This window comes from Neofelis nebulosa, chromosome 16 (genome assembly GCF_028018385.1).
Source record: "Neofelis nebulosa isolate mNeoNeb1 chromosome 16, mNeoNeb1.pri, whole genome shotgun sequence".
Lineage (NCBI taxonomy): Eukaryota > Metazoa > Chordata > Mammalia > Carnivora > Felidae > Neofelis > Neofelis nebulosa.
In genome coordinates, this window is record NC_080797.1 from 25,434,401 (window position 1) to 25,458,083 (window position 23,683).

General features: G+C 47.2%; 1 long non-coding RNA gene across 2 annotated transcripts; it reads right to left on the reverse strand.

Moving 5' to 3' along the window:
- Positions 1-6,855: 6,855 nt before the first annotated feature.
- LOC131497589 (uncharacterized) lies at positions 6,856-22,809 on the reverse strand. 2 transcript variants are annotated; one of them, XR_009255038.1, is made up of 3 exons: positions 22,575-22,809; positions 17,366-17,653; positions 6,856-8,259 (listed from the first exon to the last, which is right to left on the reverse strand). It is a non-coding gene; the product is annotated as an uncharacterized LOC131497589 (long non-coding RNA). The 2 variants fall into 2 exon arrangements; XR_009255039.1 differs by lacking the exon at positions 6,856-8,259 and adding an exon at positions 10,786-11,208.
- Between the last annotated feature and the right edge of the window lie 874 nt (positions 22,810-23,683).

Here is a 23,683-nt window from a genome sequence, read left to right on the forward strand (position 1 = left end):
AGGCCTCCAGCCTCCAAAAGCACGAAAAAATGAATGTCCGTTGTCCATAAGCCACCCAAGCTGTGGCCATTTGTTATGGCCGCCCCAAACGGGCTAAGAAGGGAATCCCCGGTGGGGGGGGTAGTTCCAACAGTAACAAAAGCTGCAAACCGAGTCAGAGACCTCTCCCACACCATCCTCCCGACCCAGAGAAGTGTCCCAGTGTTCCTCGCCACGCCCGAGAGTCCCCCTGATGCCCTGGTGGAGGCACACGCCCAGCCCTGAACCAGCTGTGAGGCCAGGGGACAGAATGCGCCCGTTTGGCTAGCCCAAGGGACGGCTGTCTCCCCAACACCACATGGGTTCCAAACAGACCATGGGCTTTGGGGGAGGGGAAGGGCAAACTGGAGAATGCAAGCATCTGCTGCACGGTGGTGACATCATGATTTGGACTAATCAGCAAATGCTTGACTGTTAAACTCAAAAGCACCAAAGGTCTCCTGCCGGGGCCACGAAACCAAGATGCTCGGTGTCCGGTAATCACATCGATGGCCGGAGCAGGCCAGCGGGAGGCTGCTGTGTTCTGAGGGTACGTGCGGCCCCCAGAGCCACCAAACCCTGCTCTCAGCCTTGGGCAAGGCCTGCCACGAGAGAATGTGAGCCCAGGAGTGCCAGATTCTCTGCTATTTCAAGGGTAGCCAGAAATCTGGATTTCTGTATGAAATCTCCCCATCTGAAACGCTGGAAACGAATTCAAAATGTTTTGGATGCTACATGGGCCAAATCGCACACATCTGGGGGCCAGATGCAAACGTGGAGCACCGGTTTGCCACCTCCGATACAGATCCACCCCAAAATTCTACTCAAGGGGGGACAGAACTTGTCCAGATATATGGCGGGGGACTCCCCTGAAGCCCCGCGGCTGCTCAACAGCGGAGCTGGGGCTGGGACTAAAACCACATCTCGCTACCCCAGTCCATTGTATTTTCTCATCCACTTCATTTAGGAAAGTTCCCCTGGGCGCCCAAACCAAGGAGGGCAAACTCTACAGGCAACGGGTCCAAACTGGCAGGTCAGGTTTTTTTGTAAATAAAGTTTTATTGGAACCCAGCCACGTGAGTTTGTTTACACACGGTCTGTGGCTGCTTTCGCCATATGACGGCAGAACTGAGTGGTGGGGACAGAGACCATATGGCCCACAAAGCTGAAAAGATTTACTATCTGATCCTGTGCAGCAAAAGCTATTCAATTCCTGCTCTAGACCCTTGACATTTGCAGATGGCATATTTCTTGTTTCAACTATTCATGAGACGCCCCAATGGTCCAGATAGTATTATTCAGGAACACATCCGAATCCCACTTTGCAAGGCCGGGGGTGGGGGGGTACAGGTCGCAGGGTGGAGTAGTGAGTGAGCCCAGCAGCTGAAGCTCATCTCGTCTTATGTGAGTTACTCCTATGAGAAAATGAAAAGGAAGCTCATCACGGCCTCACCACCACCACCTCCCGGTGGGACATAGCCCTGAAAGAAAAAAAGAACTAAGTGGAAATGTGAAAGTTCTTACAGGTAAATAGAAACTTTATTTTTTAAAGTTTATTTATTTTGAGAGAGAGAGAGAGAGAGAGAGCACGAATTGGGGAGGGAGAGAGAGAGGAAGAGACAGAATCCCAAGATTTGTCCGGCAATTTCAGAGAAGGCCCAAGAGGCATAAAAATTGCACATGCGACGAACGAGACCGTGTTGATGTGGGTGGAAAGGTGGCTGGCCTGTGAGACACTCGGCCAAGACTTGACTTTTGCAGGAAACATGATGTCAGGAATACCTAAGGGCCTCCGTCAGAGGAACCTGCATTCCCCTGGCTTTGTGCTCCTACCAGAGTGATGCCTGGCCTCTCCTCCCACCACCTCTCCTCCCTGGTCCCCCAAAGCAGACTGACTGCTCTAATCAGTGAGCTTGGCAGGACGAACTAGGCCTGCTCCACTCAGCCTCCTGCGCTCACCTCGGCCACAGAGTGGCAGTACATTCGCATCCCTTCCCTGCCACATGGATGGCTCTCTGCCGTGGCAGGAGGGGTCCACGGCTCCACCAGAGTGGGAGTGGGTAGGGGTGTCCAACTCAGGGTGAGCTATTAGAAAAGCCCGTTGTGGGGGCGCCTGGGTGGCGCAGCCGGTTAAGCGTCCGACTTCAGCCAGGTCACGATCTCGCGGTCCGTGAGTTCGAGCCCCGCGTCAGGCTCTGGGCTGATGGCTCGGAGCCTGGAGCCTGTTTCTGATTCTGTGTCTCCCTCTCTCTCTGCCCCTTCCCCGTTCATGCTCTGTCTCTCTCTGTCCCAAAAATAAATAAAAAACGTTGAAAAAAAAAAAAAAAAAGAAAAGAAAAGCCCGTTGTGGCCACTCCTTTTAATCCAGATTGTATCACTGATTGTCTCCAGCTATCTGCTCTTTCTCTTTCTTCCCTCCACCCCCTTTGGAACTTGGAAAAGAGAAAGAGGCATTGTGTATTTGAAGCAAGTGGTGGTGAAGCAGCTGTTTTTACAATGCACGGTACAGGGGGAATTGCCAGTTATGGCTGAAGCCACGTATTTGGGGATTTTGCCATTCCCCCCTCAAGAGTCAGGCAATTCCCCTTTTCACGTGGGCACTAGCACCGGTCAGGAACCATCAGCTATCGAAGCAAGAGGAGCCCAGCCCACGAGATGTTTATCACCTGCCCAAGAGTCAGTAGACGGATAATATGTGTTCACTGAATGTATGCATTAAATAAGTCATTGGACAAAACACCACAAGATTGCTTGGTGCTCTGTAGAGCTCAGGCCAATATACAGAAGCCCTTAAATTAAGCGGATTGTATATCAGGCACTTGTATGTGGTTTGAACCCCGATGTGGCTACTACTCCGCGTCTTTTTGTTAAATATGTATGCAAATAAGAGTTCCTTGGGAGCAAAGTCTCCCAGGGCCCACCAGCCAAAAAGTAAGATCATACTGCCTTAAAAGATAGGCGTGAAAGTGAACCGCTAGAAAAGACAAGATACCTTGAAAAACCTATGCATCCCTGGCACATGGCGGTCTTTCCCGTTACCGAAGGGCCATTCTTCACGAATCGCTAAAGCTCCAAGAATCCACCAGAATGCACCGGAACTCTGGTAAAGACCATGCACAGAGGGATTTCTTCTGGTCTTTCATTCCGAGATCGACTCCAACCAGTCAGACGGCCAGTGTGTATGGTACGTATCTATGGGTGTGTACGTGCACACGTGTGCTTTTGTGTTTCTGTTTGTATAATGAATATACATATAAAACACACCTAAACACACAAATAGATGGATTGGTAGATAGCGTTTCACTTTTAATTTTCCTGAACACAAATCAACTGACGGAGAAAAGATGATGACCAAGACTTTTCTGGAAGGCCTAAAAGAAGTGGGAACTGTTCATGGAGAAATGTAAATGAGGGACTAATTATTGCAGGTGTATGAGCTAGTTGGATCGATCAGGAGAACAAATTAGTAACACCCATCAAGAACTGTTAACGCGTTGGAAGGCTTGGATCTAGTGGTGTGCATTCTAGGATCTTCTTCCCCAAGTTAAAAATCAGGATACTAGAGGGGCGCCTGGGTGGCGCAGTCGGTTAAGCGTCCGACTTCAGCCAGGTCACGATCTCGTGGTCCGTGAGTTCGAGCCCCGCGTCAGGCTCTGGGCTGATGGCTCGGAGCCTGGAGCCTGCTTCCGATTCTGTGTCTCCCTCTCTCTCTGCCCCTCCCCCGTTCATGCTCTGTCTCTCTCTGTCCCAAAAATAAATAAACGTTGAAAAAAAAAATTAAAAAAAAAAAAAAATCAGGATACTAGAAAAAATGTATATGCACCAGTGTTCACTGTTGCTTTATTTATCATCGAAAATATAAATTGGGGGGGGGGGGGAAGGTCACCAGCCTGAATGCCCAATAACAGAAAGACAGAGAAGTAAAGCCAATCAATCACAATTTGTTCATGGGAACAGCGATGATAGCTGACTAGAAAGGCAATATGGCGGAGCGGTTCAGCATGCGACCTTTTGATTAGATTATGGGGGTTCGAATCCTGGCTTTACCACTTACTCATGGTGTAAGCTGAAGAAGTTTCCTTTTCTGTAAAATGGGGATAATGTCAGTAACTTACCCTATAGGCTTTTGTGAGGATTAATTCAGTTAGTACAGGAGGTCTTGGGGGCAGTCCCTGGTATATGCAAATGTTAAATGTTTTTAAGAAGATGGAGCATTTGCAGCCATTACAGGGTGTGTTTGGGGAAAATACCTAGTGATAAATGGGAATTTATTTGAGTTCATTTTTATTTTAAATTGAGGCATAACTTATAGAAGGTAACATTATATAAATCTTAAACGTACAGCTCATGAGTTTTTGCATATATATAGTACCATGTAATTCCCCCACCGATAAAGATATCGAACATTTCCAGAAGCTTCCTTTCCTACTCACCACACACCCAGGAGGTAACTACTATTCTATCACCATGCATTTATTTTTCTTCTTCTTTAACTTCATATAAATGGTACCAAACAGTATGGAGTCTTGGGCTTGGCTTCGTCCTCTCTATTAGATTCATTCATATTGTTGCGTGTAGCCGTAGCTTTTAAAAAAAAAATTTTTTTTTAATGTTTATTTATTTTTGAGAGAGAGAGAGGGAGAGACAGACTCCAAAGCAGGCTCCAGGCTCTGAGCTGTCAGCACAGAGCCCGACACGGGGCTTGGACCCATGAGATGTGAGATCATGACCTGAGCCAAAGTCAACAGCTCAACCGACTGAGCCACCCAGGTGCCCTGAGCTGTAGTTTTTGTTTGTTTGTTTGTTTGTTTGTTTGTTTTTGAGTTTTATTTATTTAAGTAATTTCTGCACCCAATGTGGGGCTCAAGCTCACAACCCCAAGATCACGAGTCACATGTTTTTCTAAGCCAGCCAGGTGCCCTTAGCTGTAGTTTTAAAAAATATTATTATTATGGCAGTTAGTATCCCATGGCACAAACAGAGCACTTTTTTTTTTTTAATCCTTACTACTATTATTGGACATCTGGTTTATTTTCGATTTGTGGTTATTATGAGTAAAAGTGCCATGAACATTCTTACACATATATTCACATAAGCACTTGGATATTGTTATGGGCTTAATTGTGGCCCCCACTGAATTCATGTGTTAAAGTCCTAACTCCTCGTATCTCAGAATGTGACTGAATTTGGAGACAGGCTCTCTGTAGAGGTAATTAATTTAAAAAGATGTCATTAGGGTCAACGTTAATCCAATATGCCTGGTGCCCTTACAAGAAGAGGAAGTCTGGGGGCACCTGGGTGGCTCAGTCGGTTGAACGTCCGACCTCGGCTCAGGTTATGACCTCACGGGTTGTGAATTCGAGCTTTGCGTCGGGCTCTGTGCTAACAGCTCCGAGCCTGGAACCTGCTTCAGACTGTGTGTCTCCCTCTCTCTCAACTCCTCCCCTGCTCACACTCTCACTCTCAAAATAAATAAACATAAAAAATAAAAATAAAAGAAGAGGAAATCTGGACACAGACATTAACAGAAGGAAGGTGATTCGAAGATATGGGGGGAGACAGCCATCTCTAAACCCAGGAAGAAACACCTGGAGCAGAGCCTTCCCTCCCAGCCTCAGAAGGAATAAAGCCGGTAGACTTTGACCTTGGACTTCTAGCTTCCAGAACCGTGAGAAAATAAATTTCTGTTGTTTAACCCACCTAACCTGTGGTACTTTGTTACAGTGGCCCTAGCAAACGAATACAGGCATAGATACACCTAAGAATGGAATTGTCAGGTCACAGATCTTCCTCCGCTTACGATGAAATTAAGGTCTCACTAAGCCCACCCTACGTTGAAAATATTACAAGTCGAAAATGCATTGGATACGCCTAACCTACGGAACATCGTAGCTGATAGCCTCTCCTACCTTAAATGTGCTCAGAGCACTTATATCAGCCTCCACTTGAGCAAAATCGTGTGATATAAAGTCTATTGTACAATGAAGTGTTGAATGTCTCATGTGATTTATTGAATAGTGCGCTGAAAGTGAAAGACAGAACGGTCGTGTGGGTAGAGAATGATTGTCGGTGTGTTTGTTGACCTTCATGGCTGTGTGGCTGCTGGGGGCCGTGGCTCACCGCCCCCGGCCAACATCACAAGAGAGGATCGGATCGCACATCGGTAGCCAGGGAAAAGATCCAAATTCGAAACTGGAAATACAGATTCTACCGTATACCTACCGCTTTTGCACCAAGGTAAAGTTGAAAAACCATCGTTAAGTTGGGGACTGTCGGTATGTATTCATTCTGGTAAATACTAGTTCTGCACGGCATGTGAGTTCAATTGAAAACTCGAGAAAAACTATACACACGTCATGTCTATAAAACACGTTTTGTGTGTTTATAGATATAAACATAGATACCAATATTTCCAGATAGAAATAAAGGCAAATATAAATCATTGGTAGAAGGAAACTCCTCAGAAAGCTTGATGCAGATTTTTCTTCTTTTTGTCTGTTTTCTGTAATTAACACGACTTACTTATGCAATATAGAAATAGAATGCTTACTACAAATTTAATAGTGGCCACTCTGAGCAATAGGATTAATGGCGACCTGTATTTTATATTACGCTGGGCTTTATATTTTCTGATTTTCTACAATAGACATAACTTACTTTTTATAACCAGAGGAGAGAAATGTTCCCAATAATAAAAAGAGAAAACAGGAAGGAAATACAGTAATATGCTGCTGCCATTGATCTCTGGGTATTTGCACCAAGGAAATCGGCAAACATTCCAGACCACGGCTTGATTTATTGTTCTCTTGACTCTCTCGATTGAAGGAAGTGACCAAAAAAGGTTAATGATTTATTCAGGTCAAGGTTAAAAGTGTGTCATTTCTGTCACCATGACATTACAACAGCAGAAATTTGAGATTTAGGATTTTTGCTGCCTTTTCTTTACCTGAATTATCTCGTTTTCCACCTCATATAGTGACCATATGTTACTTATAATAAGGGTCTGGGGAAAAGAGTTTCTTCTGAAAATGAGCGGGAAATAAACCGCAAAGCTGTGAGTTCTAGAACGTGTAACAGTATCGTATGTCGACAATTGCTGATGACAGCTGTTATGACCACACCCCTATCTATTGTTTTCTGTGTTTATTGCATGTACTTCCGACCAAACTGTGATCCTTCGTCAACTGGAAAGTGCCTACAGATTTCAGGGATGTTCAAACGTGAGAGAGGAAAAATGCATCCTAGGATGGACAACGTTTGATGAGTAGCATCACACGCATCACGGAAGAAGCAAAGGGCTTTCCAGATCTCGGGGCTTGGACGGGCCTCACCACCACACCGCTGTAGAGAGGATGGGGGCTGGGTGGGAGGAAGCAGAGCCCAAGGGGCAGACCGCAGCTGGAAGACCTGAGATCCTCACCCTGACCCCCAGTCCCTGGTGGCCAAGGGTGAAAGAGTCACCCACTCACCACGTGGTTCCCTCTCTAGAGGACACCCACTCGTGGGGGCAGGGAACGGTGACGTTTAATTGGCTATAACGTCTGGAGAACACTTTGAAGATGAAAAGTGCCAGGTGGCTATCATCACCCTACACTTCTTAAGATGATACATGGAATAATAATAAAGTTCTCCCCCACTGGGCCTTTCATCCGTGGATTTCAAAGCACTTAGCGAACCTTAATTAACTCCCAACACCTCTATGAAGTAGGCATTAATAGCCTCTTGGCTGAGATGGAGAGACAAAGGAGGGTGAGTGACTGGCCCAGGCCCTCAGAGAGTCAGAGACAAGTCATTGTGAAAGCATTCATTCCCGAGACCCACATCTGTCCATGCCTCTCGCGAAGCGCTAGAGACACCCCGGCTGGGGCTGGCGAGGCTCACAAGTGCCTGTGGTGAAACTGTAGGGAATTTTGTAAACCAGCTGTGAAACAAAGCCGTTATTTAAAATTCAATGATATTGGTGTAACATTAAATAAACTACGTTGAAAACAGAAGCGGTGAAAATTCAAAACGTCGCTACGTTTTACTGTTATCTGTGCTCGTTGGGTTAATTACACCTGTAGTATCCGTAAGGTGGAAATGGCATCGTGTGGTGTGCTCTTGGGTGTCACTCCCCGATTTCCTGTTCAGTGATGTTCACGTTGGTCACCTGAAATCAGTCCCGGTCAGAGCAGGTACACCGCGGAAACTGACAAGCACTACGGACCAAGGCTTGATTTGTTGCCCTCTGGACCATCCGCACTTAAGGAAGAGAGAGGGAAAGCGTTGATGATGCAGGTTCAGGCTAATAGTGTGTCATTTACGTCCCTTTTTCCATGGTGAATACCGTACGCCTGGGTGGCTCAGTCGGTTCAGCGTTTGCCTTTGGCTCAGGTCATGATCTCACCGTTCGTGAGTTCGAGCCCCAAACTGGGCTCACTGCTTTCAGCGTGGAGCCCACTTTGAAAACCATTATCCAGTTCAGGAAAGGCGTCCCTCCCATCGCTGACTAACGAGGAAATTCTACATGCATCTACGTCACTTCCCTCTCACCTTCCTTGTCACATCAGTAAGTGAAAATATCAGTCAACGTGCACGTCAGGACTATCTTTCTTCACCCGCAGTCATGGGTTGGCTGCAGACGTTAAGAGCGTGACAGAAATCTATGAAAGCATCAGCTGGCTGTATGGAATGTACAATTCAAAAAATTTGTATTTTATTTAATTGTGCGTGACGCATTCTTTATGTTGGTACCCTTGATTATTACGTTTGCCTTTTTTTTTTTTTTTTTTTTTGAAAGCCTGATTTACTAACACACCATTGGTAGACCTACGCGCGGGCAAGGCTCAGGCCCTGTCCCGATCAAACTGCCAGACGACCGGTACTTCCGGTGTGAAGAGCTATGGTGGCAGCTTTAGCGTGAAGCTGGGCTTCTGGGCCCATCAACCCACCTGGGAGGGGCCCTAGTTCTGTGTTCACGGGATCAAACATTTTGTAAAATTCACAAAGATGTCTGACTGGTAATTGTCAGGCCACGGCCTCTTTCCAGTCTGACTCGCCCTCTGTTTCACCGTGCCCCATGTCCACTAGCATTGGAGTGGCCTTGGCATTCTGCGGGACCCAGCCAAGAACCTGAATGGGGGATGCCTTTAGTTTGGGTTCCATGAGATGTATTTATGTCACTCACAGTCACGTCCACAGGTAAGGAAGTCAACAGTAAGCATTATAGTGGAGCAGTGGTCTCCAGGAAGAAGCCTACAGTCCATGTGCTAATCCACTCAGCGTGATGAGCCCCAGAAATTGTGGAGAGTGGACGACAAACGGGATTTGAAATGTGCGGAGCCAGAAGCCAGCCTAGGGGAAATCCATCCAGCCATCGGCCACGTAGAGTTGAAGCAGAAACTCTGATCCTCATTAATGTCTGGTCAAAACAAAAGTCCTCTTACCTCCTGATGGGAATAACCTGATGATGTAGCCTATACAATTAGAAACGCACATTCTTTTCTTTTATGTATTAATTTACACACATTTTTAGTGTTAAGCATTACCAAAAATTTAAATTCCAGTATAGTTATCATTTGTTTTATTTATTTATGTATGTATTTATTTATTTTTAATTTTTTTTCTTATGTTTATTTATTTATTTATTTATTTATTTTTTTCAACGTTTATTTATTTTTGGGACAGAGAGAGACAGAGCATGAACGGGGGAGGGACAGAGAGAGAGGGAGACACAGAATTGGAAACAGGCTCCAGGCTCTGAGCCATCAGCCCAGAGCCTGATGCGGGGCTCGAACTCACGGACCGTGAGATCGTGACCTGGCTGAAGTCGGACGCTTAACCGACTGCGCCACCCAGGCGCCCCTGTTTATTTATTTTTGAGAGAGACAGAGATAGAAGGTGAGCAGGGGAGGGGCAGAGAGAGAGGGAGACACAGAATCTGAAACAGGCTCCAGGCTCCGAGCTGTCAGCACAGAGCCCGACGCGGGGCTCGAACCCACAAACTGTGAGATCATGACCTGAGCCGAAGTTGGACGCTCAACTGACTGAGCCCCCCAGGCGCCCCCATTTGTCTTATTTTTTGATGGGAATTGCATAAAGCAGGATGTATCAGAATCCTGAGTCTGGATGGCACAAACCTGTAGCAGGACCACAAACCTCAAGTATGTGAGGTCGCATACTTGAAGTGTCCCAACATTAAATGATAAACACATCTCAACCTGTTAATGGGAAGGACTTCATTATCTTTCTAATTTCCTATGGAAAATAACATTGCAAAATCATCGTCCTATGAAGAGGTAATTCAAGAATATGCGATCACGGGCCACCTGGGTGGCTCATTCCATTAAGTGTCCGACCCTTGGTTTTGGCTCGAGTCATGATCTTGCGGTTCGTGAGTTCGAGCCCTGCATCAGTCTCTGTCCTGACAACGTGGAGCCTGCTTGAGATTCTCTCTCTCCCTCTCTCTCTGCTCCTCCCCTGCATGTGTCCTCTCTCTCTTTCTCTCAAAATAACGGAATAACCTTTAAAAAAGAATATATAGTCAAAACATGTAGGAATAAAATATAAATGTGGGAGTTATTTAATGTAAACGTGTAGTATTTGCCAGCTTGTAAAAGTTTGTAATTTTTGCAATTTATTCAATCCTTCTAAATAAATATGTGGTTTTATACCTAATTCTACATTCATAATTTGGATTCTTTTCCTTAAGGAAGATCTCCCCCAATGTATAGAAATTTCAGGTGCCATGAAATCCAGGAGAGCCCCCTGCTGGGGTAAACACAGGTGAGCACCAGGACGGGTGGCTGTAGCGGGGGAGGTCAGGGTGGGGGGAAGCTTTGTGGGGAAGACACTTCTGACCCAGAGGGACGAGTGGGAAAGGGGGAAATTGCTGACCCTCCCTCCTCCCCTTTCTTTGTTCCTTCCACCTTCCCTGGAGGATTGAGTGGTCAGAGCCCCAAGGACACAGTGAGTGAGCCCCCAGGCAGAAGAACACAGCCCCTCCTTCCTTCCCCAAGAGAAAGGGCTAGCCCAGAAGCACTCTTAGATGCTGGGATATGCCCCACTGTGAAAACATCCCCTGGTCTGTGGAAGGCAAATGACACCCCACTCCCACTGCCCACCCCACCCACGTGTCTTGTTTGGGTCCTAGGTTGGCTGCGATCCACCATGAAGAAAGCAGTACGTGATTGAAAGGTAAGGACGGCCAACCTGCAGGGGAGGGCAAAAGAAATGTGAAAAGGGTATCATGATTTAAAACAAGAGCATCATAATTTAAAAAAAAAGAAATACTGGGGCACCTGGGTGGCTCAGTCAGTGGAGCGTCTGACTCTTGATTTCGGCTCAGGCCAAGATCCCAGGGTCGTGAGACTGAGCCCTATGTTGGGTTCTATATTGAGCACTGAGCCCGCTTAAGATTCTTTCTCTCTCTCTCCCCTTCCCTCACTCTCTCTCTCTCTCTCTCTCTCTCTCAAAAAAAAAAAAAAATACATATCTACACACACACCCACATATATGTGTGTACATGTGTGTACGTAAGTATATGTGTTAATAGTATATGTATGTGCATATACATATGCATATATATATTTATACCTTTATACCTTTATAGTATGTGTGTGGAGTATTCCAGACAGATTCCAAACTACAAGGTTATGAACACAATCCCATATCCTAGCAAGCTCCACTGAGGCCTGACCTCACCCAAGACCTCCTTCCAAAGACTTCCCAGAGAATTCTGAGTCTTCAAATGGCACGATTGGGATTTAAACTTTTCCGTGAGAATAAAGTCCTGCCGTGTTAGGAAAATCCTAGACTCAACCCTGAGGCTTGAAAGCAAGCAGCACCTCAGATCACCTCTTGCCACCTGGCCCCCTCCTGAAACCTTGGCCCTGACCCCTTCCGTCCACATGTCTGGATTACAGCAGTGTTTTGGCCACTGAGTGGGATGATGGGACACCGCCTGACTCTCGGACACCCATTGGACACCGGTCAGAAGACAGGCCTATCGGAGCAGTAAGTTAGAGGATGGTCCAGAAGCAGCTTTCATCTTGGGAAGCATATTTAGGAGGACATGTAACTCCTAACAGAGTTCCCCAGCTGAGAGGCAGTGAGAGTCCAGCCAAGTTCAAGAACACATTCCACCAGTCTCAACCAACAAGGCCAAAGGCCAAGCAGAGAGGGCCAACATCTGTCGACTGGACAATATGTGCACCTGCCCAGTCCGGCTTCCCCAGTCTGTCCCCTCCACGCTCATCACTTCCCTCCCACACTGTCACAGAAGAAACCATTTCATGTCACACGTGATTGGTCAAAAACAGGTGCCTGGGCTGGCCTGGGCCAGTCACACTATGTTCCTAAGAAATGTGAGACTCAGCCCAGAAAGAGAGCCAGGTCTCTGGTGGCTGAAGTTGTGTGTATGAGCCCGTGGAGCAGGGTGGCTGGGCTACATGTGGTCCACTGTATGGACAAAGCCCATGAGAGGAGAGGGGGACTGGTGGAGGCGAGACGGAAAGGTGCAGGGTAGAGATATCTCAACAAAGTCTCAGTTCCTGGTTCCAGGTGGTCCTGAGCCCCTCCCCTGCTCTCTGCCTCTCTTACTGTTCTTTGGACTTCATATTACTCCTCAGTATTCTTCCAGGAAAGTCTCTCTTTTTGCTGAGCTAGTTGGACGTTAGTAGCTTGAATAGAATAGTCCTATTATAACCGCAAAGGATGCTAAGTTGATTCTTTCAAAGAGCTTTACGGGGCTTCTACTTAAATGTGCGGTCTGATGTGTAAATTGTGGGCACATGGTTCCTGAACACTGAAGGTTAACCATCAGGGTGATGCTTGAATCCCAAAGATAAAACCCAAGCACACATCCAAAGTGGAAAGATGATTTCACACAGAGTTAGAGTTAGAAGCAAACTTTTAAGGCCGCCTAATCCAGTTCACATCTGGCACCTTTCTACTTCCCAAAGGACTTCAACCCATTTTTAGAATGTTATTGTCGAAAGATCTTTCTAGGCTGAGACAAAAATCTGCTTTCTTATAACTTCCAACCACTGGTTCTTAATTATATACCCTGGAGCTCTACAAAATAGATCAAAGTCTTCTTCCAAATGATAGCACCTAAAATATTTAACATCAAAATACTGTTATTATTATTCCTATTTATTGAGCAATGACTACAAGCCAACGCACGTTCATTGCTTTTAATTCTCACTGCATGCTGAGAAGGGGATAGTGTGCAGAGCCTCAGTTTACCAGCGAGGACCCTGAGATCATGTGGGATGATGCTGAGGGCGGAGACTGAAGGGAGACAGGTCACGAGCTAGGAGCTGGATCCTCAGATGTCACCACCTTCCAACAAGAAGTTCCTAGGGACCTAGAACCTGAACCTGGCCTTCCAGGTCATCCTGAACTTACATATGTCATGATGAGACGATGGGGCTCACTTCACGGTGTTTTGGCTTGATTGCTTTGAATGTCTAGCTATTTGGGCCTGTGGTGGGGAGGGTTCTGAGCCGGGCAAACACTAGGCACCAGCCTGGTGGAAACTCCAGGAGAGACCGGCTCTTGGTGAACAGCAGCTGAACATTCTCTTCCATCTCAAGTCCTTACTGTATGCTCTTCAGAATTCTATGGCCTCAGAGGGTTCCTGCAAGGACAGGGTTGGTGGGACTTGGCCTTTTGTCCACATCTCCAGCCCGCTGTCACTGGCTTCTGCCCCTCCACTCTCAGATGCCCTAGGCCAGTGTGGCTGAAATCCCAAGTCGACATGTAGGGGGCACATTTTCTACCCAGGTAAAACAAACCGCCCAAAACATACTGGGGTAAAACAACCACCATGTTATCCTGACAGTTTCTCTGGGCAGCAACTTGGACACAGTGAGGGTAGCTCTCTCTGTTTCACAACGTCGGGTGCCTTGGAGGGAAGACGACGCAGTGGCACATCCAGCAGGGGCTGGGATCGTCTGCACGTGTCGTCCCGCACACTTCTGATGATTGATATCAGTTGTCAGCGGGGCTGTTGGCCTACGCATGGCCTCTCTATGTGGCCTTTCCACATGGCTAGTCTGGGCTTTCTCACAGCACGTGGCTAGGTTTCGAAAAGCCCAAGGAGGGGCGCCTGGGTGGCTTGGTCGGTTAAGCGTCCGACTTCAGCTCAGGTCATGACCTCACAGTCCGTGAGTTCGAGCCCCGAGTCGGGCTCCGTGCTGACCGCTCAGAGCCTGGAGCCTGTTTCGGATTCTGTGTCTCCCTCTCTCTCTGCCCCTCCCCTGTTCATGCTCTGTCTCTCTCTGTCTCAAAAATAAATAAACGTTAAAAAAATTTTTTTTAGAAAAGCCCAAAGAGAGCAAGAGGGACAGGCATGCATTTTTGTGCTTTCACTTCAGAAGTCACCGGACATCACCTCTGCCATATTCAATTGGTTGAGGCCGTCACGAAGGTCTTCCCAGGTTTGAGGGAGAGTATGTGGACCCCACCGCTCAAGGGGAGGATTGTCACAGTATATAAAGAACACGTGGGGTGGGAGAGGCTGGTGTAGCTTTTTCGGGAAAGAACAATTTGCCACAGGGAGGTAAAGAAGGGGGAACAAAAAACCACTCAAAGAGACCCTACTCTGTATCAGATTCTCTGTACCAAGAGCCACCGACCTTACCATGTGGGGATGCCTATTCTGATTTTGCAGATAAGAAGGCTGAGACTCTGAGAGATTCGGGTACTTGTTCAAGGCCACACAGAAAGCGATGGTGTATACCAGTGGCTCTTAAACTTCAGTGAGTTCATCCTTGGACAACCAGCCCCGGAGATGTCAATTCAATAAGTCTGGGAAGGGACCCAAGAAGTCACATCTCTAACAAGTTTCTAGATGGTGCCGATGATCCTGGCCCAGTGATCACCCTCTGAGAACTATTGGCATGTAGTTTTCTTTTTCTTTCTTTTTTTTTTTTTTAACGTTTATTTATTTTGAGACAGAGAGAGACAGAGCATGAACGGGGGAGGGGCAGAGAGAGAGGGAGACGCAGAATCGGAAGCAGGCTCCAGGCTCCGAGCCATCGGCCCAGAGCCCGACGCGGGGCTCGAACTCACGGACCGCGAGATCGTGACCCGGGCTGAAGTCGGACGCTTAACCGACTGAGCCACCCAGGCGCCCCGGCATGTAGTTTTTGAATCTACACCCGGGCAGACTTGTACCCCGTCATACAGCGTGCCGTGGAGAGCAATGCTTCCAAAGGAACGCTGTGAGACACCATCAATAATAACACAAGAAAGATGTATCTAAGTTGGAAACGCTTCACTCTGACAACCCACAGACGTCCTCTTCCACGGATACTGAGGGCTGGAAGTAAGAGATATACCTGAAGCCCAAAGGACCTGACCCCGAGCTTCCTTCATGGACTAGGACCTTGTGAAGAGGCCAGAGAGGTCAAAAGAGACTTCTTTTGGAGGTGGAGGAAGAGAAAGGGTAGTGAGTAGTCTTCAGGGTTTTCTACCCTGTGTTTCCAATTCTTGCACATCTGAGATTGTACTTTCCGGCCCGCCTATTGTGGGTGGGAGCCGGTAGGTAGTTCTCACCAATGAATCCAAGAAGAAGTGGTGTTGCTTCCATGCTGGAGCATTTAATTGGCAACGAGAGACCCTTCGGGGCTCTCTCTTCCCTCTGCTACAATGGCTGGGAATGTTCATGACGGTGGCTGCTGTGTCAGCCTGCCACAGAACACCTGCCAACCCGTGATGGACACACGCGGTGAGTGAGCCACAGACAGTTGCTGAGATTTGAAGGATTTTTGTTACTGCAGCAAAAACTAGCCTTTCCTAACTGATACGGGAGGAAGGAAAGAGAAGGAACATCCAAGGAGCATTATGAATAGATCCAAACGAGACTGATTGGAAGAAATAAATCCACATTTCTGCAGTTCAAGGCCACAGTCTCTGGCTGCTGTGAAATTTACGACCTTCTTATGGTGAGATTCTTCTTCCTCTCTTCCAGATTTTGCAGGCTAATCGGGGGGTGGGGGGGAGCGGCTTGGACCGTCTGTTCTCTGTCATTCCTGACCCCTACCACTTGGATTTAACCTGTTCCAGCAAGATCTGTTCCCTTTCACATGGATCTGGTCTGAAGGGCAACTTCGATACTGGCCTAGAGCCAGACTCAAGACTCAGATTCTAAGCCTCCTTCTCCTCACTTACCCTCGGCCCCGGGTCTGCTCAGCCACACACTCTGTCTTCTGCAGGTCAGCAAAGACGCCAAGTCTTTGTCAGTGCAGTGCCACTGGTGCTCCCCCTGCCCCCCGCTCACTGAGTGTCCTTTGGAAGATGCCCGGGGCTGACAGCCAGCATGCATGGCATTCCTGAAAGTGTGCTTTGCCAGGCAGGCTGAAGGGGAAGCTTTGTGCTGCTAGGTTCCCAGCTCCCAGCACCCCACCAATGATCAAGGGGCCTGGTTCAGACCATCACCTCGCCTGATGGAAACAGAGGGCCTGAGTCCAGGCAGAGGCAGCTGAGACCCAAGCTTTGGGGGCTGGTGGAAGGGGGGGTGGGGCTGGAGCTAGCCCGAGCCCTTCCCCCACTGCCATCCGCCCCTCAAGGGTTTTATTGCTATCTGGCTAAGTTCAAGAGAGAAAAAAACAAAGCAAATTAGTGAAAAAATAACATGAAAGGTGGGAACAATTTGTGTTTAGAATCTGATTTCTTTTAAATATATTTTCGCCATCTTTAGCTCTATGGTCCCATGTTTCATCAAACATTGAAAACTTTGAAACTTTCATCATACTTTGAAAAAGAGAACCAAAGAAACGTTGGCATGCCCTTAGTGCAATCGGGGGTCACTCCAGGAGTCTCTGAAGTCTAGAAGCCTTCCATGCCTTCCTGACATCATGCCAAACCGTATCCTAGGCTCCATCCTTCTAGGCAACAAGGTCATGTGACTTAGGCTCAGCCAATCAGAAACACCTTCATGGGACATGGATTCAGGAGTGATTCCAAAAATCAGGCCCAGCACAAAATCCGTTTAGTAAAAGATGGCTGTGTAAACATCTGGTTTCTAGCATAGACCCCAAACTGCCAGAGGCAGAGGCTGTATCTGCAGTGGGGTCCTGGGCTCTGCCTACCATTGTCCTAAGGAGTGGCCAGTTGGATGGACCAATTCCCTCATTCAAAAAAATGTTAACTGAGCACTTGCTGTGCTCCAGGCAGGCCATGACAGGACCCTGCCCTCATGGGGTTTACAATACATTCAAGGGGATCGACTTTCACCAGATAATCACAAACTAATGTAACATTGCAGTTGTAGCAAGTACTTTGAAGAAGAAAAACCAGAGTCAATAGGTGCTTCAAACTTGGGAGATGTGATCCCATCAGGGAGGTAACAAAGGCTTACTGAGGAAATGATACTTGCAGCAGAAACAATGCTATGTGGTCATCAGACTTCCATTTTCCTCCTGGGCACATAAGAAGATTACATTTCCTGGCCTTTCTTGCATCTGGTGGGTCCATGTGACTAGGTTTTGGCCAATGGCATAAAGGCAGAATGAGGGAAGCCATTTCCAGCAAATATCCTACATGCAATCTTCTACACTGTCACTTGGCCATCTCCAAGATGGTGGAGCCAGATGATGGGAAGATTCTGGATCTCCGAGTGGTTGCTTCGAGGAGTCACCTGGGAGAGCTGAGAGACACAGCAGACTTTAGTGGTGGTAGGAAACAGACCTTTGTCGTGTTAATCCATTGAGTTTCAAAGGCTGTTTGTTACCACACCTTAGCCTATCCTACCCTAACTGATACACTGTTGGGCAGAGAGGGATAAGAAAGGATAAAGAAGGAATAGGGGTTAAATATACAAAGAGAGAGGAGATGAAAACATTCTGGGCAGAGAGAATGGCCCTTTCCAAAGACTTTTGATGGGAGGGAGACAGCGAGAAGGAGAAGCTGGAAAAGGCCAACGAGGGTGGATGGAGTGAGCGACAGTGGGGTTCAGAAGAAGGCTATGGAGGGTGGCAGAGATATGAACCACTGGCCAAGCGAAAGAGTTATGTCTGCAAGAGTCGTGCATGCTCACATTCCTAAAGCCCAGATACTCTGGCTGGGGTCCTGTCTGTTTGTTTTCAAGCCAGAGACCCTGGAGTTCTTCACTGTTAGCCTTCCTCACTCCCAGATGCTGATGGCCTTGAGAAGAAGCTGTACTTTTCCATTCTACAGTAAGCTGCCCACATCAAAGCCCAAGAAGCCACAGGCATTTGGGGAGTCGTGGGTCAGATATTTAATTATTCTAATCTAGAAGTCTACTCTCCCCAACCTGCCAAGAACACAAAGTTCCTTTTTGAAAACTAGGATAGTTCATTGGAAGGCTTGAATCTCATCCTTGATCACAAAGCTCTCAGACTCACCCCAAGACCCCCAGAGCTTGAGAACACACAGAAACCTCCCCTCACCCACAGTCATGGACCAAGCAGGAAGCCTCCAGTGTTTGCAGAGGGTGGTGGTAGTTGTTTGCTGTTTTTATTTACTTTTAAGAAAAGCCACCTTCAAAATGGAGAGATGAGAGCGGGCCTATATTTCCCAACACCTTTTGTTGATCCGATTAAGTCAGATAAAGAAAATACTATAAAAATATTGCCTCATCTACAAAGCTTAGGATATTTTTTCCCTTTTGCTCTTTTTTTTTTTTTTATCTTTGAGAAAGATAATGAAAGAGGAAGCTTGAAACCCCATTTCTATTGATGTTCGAACATACAACTGCTGGATTTAAGAACCAGAAGAGATCAAAGGGAATGGGTCCCATTTCGATAAAATTATAGCAGCTCTGGAAGAGGGTGTGGGGCTCATTTAGGAACTCAGCGGCAAGGAGTTGTTAACACACCTTCATCTGAGCCAAGGACAGAAGGAAAAATGCCTGGGATTCCGGGGGATTAATTAGGAGCGTGGCTAATAACGTTATAGCAGCTGCACACGCATTCGGCTGATGCCTTTCCCGCAGCAAACCCTTCAAGTCCTCGACGTAAGTCCCATCCAAAGGAGAAATGGATGGTGGTGACTCCAGCCTAGTTCCAAAGGAGACTTCTGTTCTGAAAATTTAACTGGCCTTGGGTCCTTATATCTGTTATCATTGGAATCTGGGGTGAGAGGAACAGAGGCGGAAATAGCGTGGCGGGGAAGGAACCCAAAACAGTTCCCATCAGCTTTGACTAAATCGCTTACTGTTTCCCTCTTAAAATGCATCTTCCAGTAGATTTCTGTTTTCCCTCCAACCGCCAGAGTCGGTGGGGGCTTCTTGCCCGACACCTGATTATCCAGTGGCTAGGCTGTTGGGCGGGTGTGGCAAAGCAGGTGGAAATATTTGGGCAAAACCCACCGGGGTGGGTTCTCATGAACACACTCTCGATGGCTGCCTTATTGGCCGGCGCTGATATTAAGAACTGATGATCTGGTTATTGTAATAGCTCTGTAGGGTGCCTGATGGTGGCTGTGCTTGTGGGGAGCACAGCATAATGTATAGAGCTGTGGAGTCACCGAGTTGCACATCTGAAAGCCATGTCATATGGTGTGTCAACTATACTTCAGCTTAAAAAAAGAATGAAAGGAAATCATAGCGAAAGAACTGAACCGTAGTGTGAGAATTCACGCCTCTCCGAGTAGAGATGAGAAAGCGCCCCTGTTTGTTTGTATCGAATGGTAACATGAACATTTCAGGGTGCCGTCCCAATCCTTTGCTCCTGTATCCATGCCAATCTAGAGAGCAGGGCGTCAAAAAGCCCCGATAACCATTTTCATTCTAAAGTAGTCATTGCAATTGAAAACAAACACTCATGGATGCCACTTTCAACCATCAGCTGAAGTAGGATTCCACACATACCAAATGTTTTTGGTCTTGGCTTAATTCACACGTAACCAGGAAGGTGAACTAATTTCAAAAAGTCTGTAGAATCAGTTTTTAAAGCATGAGTTGTCCTTGCTTCTCCACTGCCACTTTAATGGAAGAAACGATAATATTACTAATCGCTAGAACTGGCTTAGCGACCAGTAAGTAATGCACCGTACTGCGTGCTTGACATTCAATGCGCCATTTAAGTTATGCAGAACTTGGACATGAACCTTCGCTTTAAAAAAATTAGCCATCCCGCAACCTTGGTGAGACCTAGGTTGGTCTACCCACAGCTGAATGCATCAATGGTGAAGGCAGGATTTCTAACGCAGCAGCAAATAATAGTCCAAATTTTAAACCAACCGACCAACAAAAAAACAACTCTTATTCTCCCAGGGAATACTCGTTTCTCACATCTTGGAAAAGCATTAATAGAAAAATAGGTTCAGTGCAACTTATTGACAGTAGCATAATGTAGTTACCCCACATCATGTTCTTGCTAAATGATAGGCACAGAGCTGAGCGTTTTACATACACCATCTCATGTAATCCTCACAACAATCCCATGAAGTACGTACTTCTGTCTGTTTTTCAAATAAGGAAAACTGAGAATCAGAGATATGAAATATTTGCGGAGTTCACACAGTCTCTGAGTGGTAGAAATAGGACTTGAAACCACAGCGTTCCGAATCACTTTCCACGATCCATGTGTTTCCCTTTACTACCACCATAGTTGTGATTCCCATCATGACTCACTTCTACCCCAGTGGGTTCCTCCTCTAGTCCCAGTCTTCTGCAAGGTACCAGCATCCAGGCATCCCACCCAAAGACCCATGAGTTTTGACCTCCATGTTTTGCCCTACCCAATATTTAAAAAAAAATTTTTTTAATGTTTATTTTTGAGAGACAGAGACAGAGCATGAGTGGGAGAGGGGAAGAGAGAGAGAAAGACACAGAATTGGAAGCAGGCTCCAGGCTCTGAGCTGTCAGCACAGAGCCCGATGTGGGGCTCGAACTCACGAGCTGTGAGACTGTGACCTGAGCCGAAGTCAGACGCTTAACTGACTGAGCCACCCAGGCGCCCCTGCCCTACCCATCTTTAATCCATCATCGAACCCCAGCTCCCATCCCATTATCTCTTAGTGAGTGCCCCCTCTCCACCCCCCATGCCCACATTTGGATCTTCTAATAACAGGCTACAAGAATGTAAAAACATAGCATTTGTAAATGAAGACCACCTGAAGCATAGCCAGAGGATTGCCACAGGGCTGAAAATCCCCCATTATGGGCAGGAGGAAGAAAAAACAACAGCAACAACAAATAAACTCTATCTTGAAAATTTTAAATCCTGCCCCCACCCCCATTGCAACATACCCCTACATCTCTCTGGCTATGAAAATTGATACACCTGTTTTGGAAAATAATTTGGCCACATATATCAAGAACCATAAAAATGTTGCTCTCCTTTGACCTGGTAATCCCACTCCCAGAAATTTACTTGAGGGAAATAATTCAGAAGAAGGAGGAGGAGGAGCAGGAGGAGAAGGAGAAGAAGAAGAAGAAGAAGAAGAAGAAGAAGAAGAAGAAGAGAAAAAGAAGAAGAAGAAGGAGAAGAAGAAAAGAAGGAGAAGAAGAAAAAAGGAAGAAGAAGAAGAAGAAGAAAAGAAGAAGGAGAAGAAGAAGGAGGAGGAGGAGGAGAAAGAGAAAGAGAAGGAGAAGGAGAAGGAGAAGGAGAAGGAGAAGCAGGAGAAAAGTGCTAGTTGTATACAGATGTTTGTTACCCCTTTGTAATAGTAACAATTTAAAGGCAAAAGAAATGTCGAATGTGGAAGACTGAAGAGGTAAATTTCAGTGTGATTAACTCAGCGGTCTATTAGGCGAACGCAAAAGCAATAAATATGGTCACTAGGTAGAATGTTGGAAAATATACAGGAAATAACGCTGAATGAAATATTTATGCTCCACAATTATGGCTACATAAAAACTTATATTTTTACAGATGAAAAATGGAGAAATGTAAATAATGTATATGACTGATTCGTGGGGTTATGGCCCTGGCTTCTTTCACGCGTTAGGGCTGGATGAAAATGTCCTTGAGCTCTTTCGATGCATCCTAATGAAGGCAGTGGCTGTGACTGTGAAAGGGGGACTCCAACCCCAGACCTGCGCAAGGAGGGGCTTCCTGCCTCTTTCGCAGAATGGCATGTAAGGGAATCTTCCAGCTCCCCAGACAGGGGCATGACTGCCCCGTGTCAGGAACAGCGGGCAGAACCCTCAGAGGCCTCACCATCCAGAGACAGAACCAGCCCTTGTCCCCCTTATGCAGGCAGCCCTGGGTCCAGGTCCCTGAGAGCTAAGGATAGAGCTCATCCAAGGTCCAAACAGCAAGTTGAGGCTCCCAGCCTCAGAGAAGAGCACAGGTCAGGACGCTGAGGAAGGCAAGTGGAGAATTCAAGAGATTTCTACCAAAGATGGGATTAAGACCCCAGAGGGCACGGAGCCTGGCCTCACTGGTCTGTGGCTGATCGAAGGAAGGCTCCAATCTTGGGGGCCCAGCCAGTCTGCTTCTCTGCTGAGCCCACTCAACCACCCACGTGGCATCACCTCCTTTCTTCTCTTTTGTGCCCTTCCTCTCTTTCATCCTGCGTGGCCCCAGTCCTGTCAATGACACCCAAGGGTATGGTCTAGTCCCTCAGTGGGACCCGACACTCACCCATGGTTGACTCACCAGGATGGGTCCCTGAACTTGTGGGTGGACTTGTCAGTCTCGTCCCTACTGAGCAGTCCCAGCCGTGGGTGAGCCGTCCTGTGAGGAAACACCACTTCTTTGCAAACAGGTGCCCAACAATGCCTTTCATCTGGCTGCACACAGAAGGGACCGAGAACCAGGGCTTTGATCAAAACACAGAGGACGGGAAGCCAGCGGGAGCCCCACTGTCCCTCTCCGCCATCTCGGACTTGTCTTCTGAGCAGCTGCCTTCGGGTTTTTTTAACAGCATTGTTCAGGGAACAGGGGGTTTTGCCAGGGCTGGCACTGGACTCAAAGGGGTTTGAAACTGGGAGGCTCAGAATCACAATGACGGCTCTTAGCCTTTCCTCTCTTGGCAGGTGTCCTCCATCCATGAGAAGACGGACAAATCCCACCTACAGAGAGGCTCACCGAGGAGAGGCCAGAATTAATTAGCAAGGAGATGTTGTTATAAACAACAGTTCCTTAAGAAGGGCACTCATTGCCTTCAAGCCCAAAGGTAAATCAAATTAGGCTAATCCAGGATAGACTAGCAAGAATCTGCTTCAAGGAAGACAAATAGTCTGTGTTTCCGCACATCACGTGTACGTCAGTAGGTTCACCCACGTTCCCTGGGGCCTGCAGATCCTGAGAAGCCGTTTTAAATATGCTGCTTTCCCTCTTCAGTTTTGCAACATGGTGCTGTTATTGTCATTGCCACTGTTGATTTAAGGCAGGGCCTCTCTGCCTGGGCGCTGTTGACATGTGCCGTGACTCATTCTCCGTCGCGGGGACTGTCCTGTGCCTTGTAGGATGGAGAGAAGCTTCCCTGGTCTCAACCTTCTAGAAGACAGCAGTAGCCCCACCTCAGTTGTGACAACCAGTAATGTCTCCAAACACTACCTGGCATCCCCCGGGGGGCAAAACTGCCACCCCACAGTTTGAGAACCATTGATTTGGGTGGGGGGAGTGAAAGGGGGGGCCATCTGCTCACTTGAAGTAGGATTCAACCGAGCTCCTGCCCAAATGATCGCTTCCCCATAAAGGGACCTCTCTAGGGACGGCACATCGTTCTTTCTGTTGGAACTTGAACGGAAAGATAAAGCTTC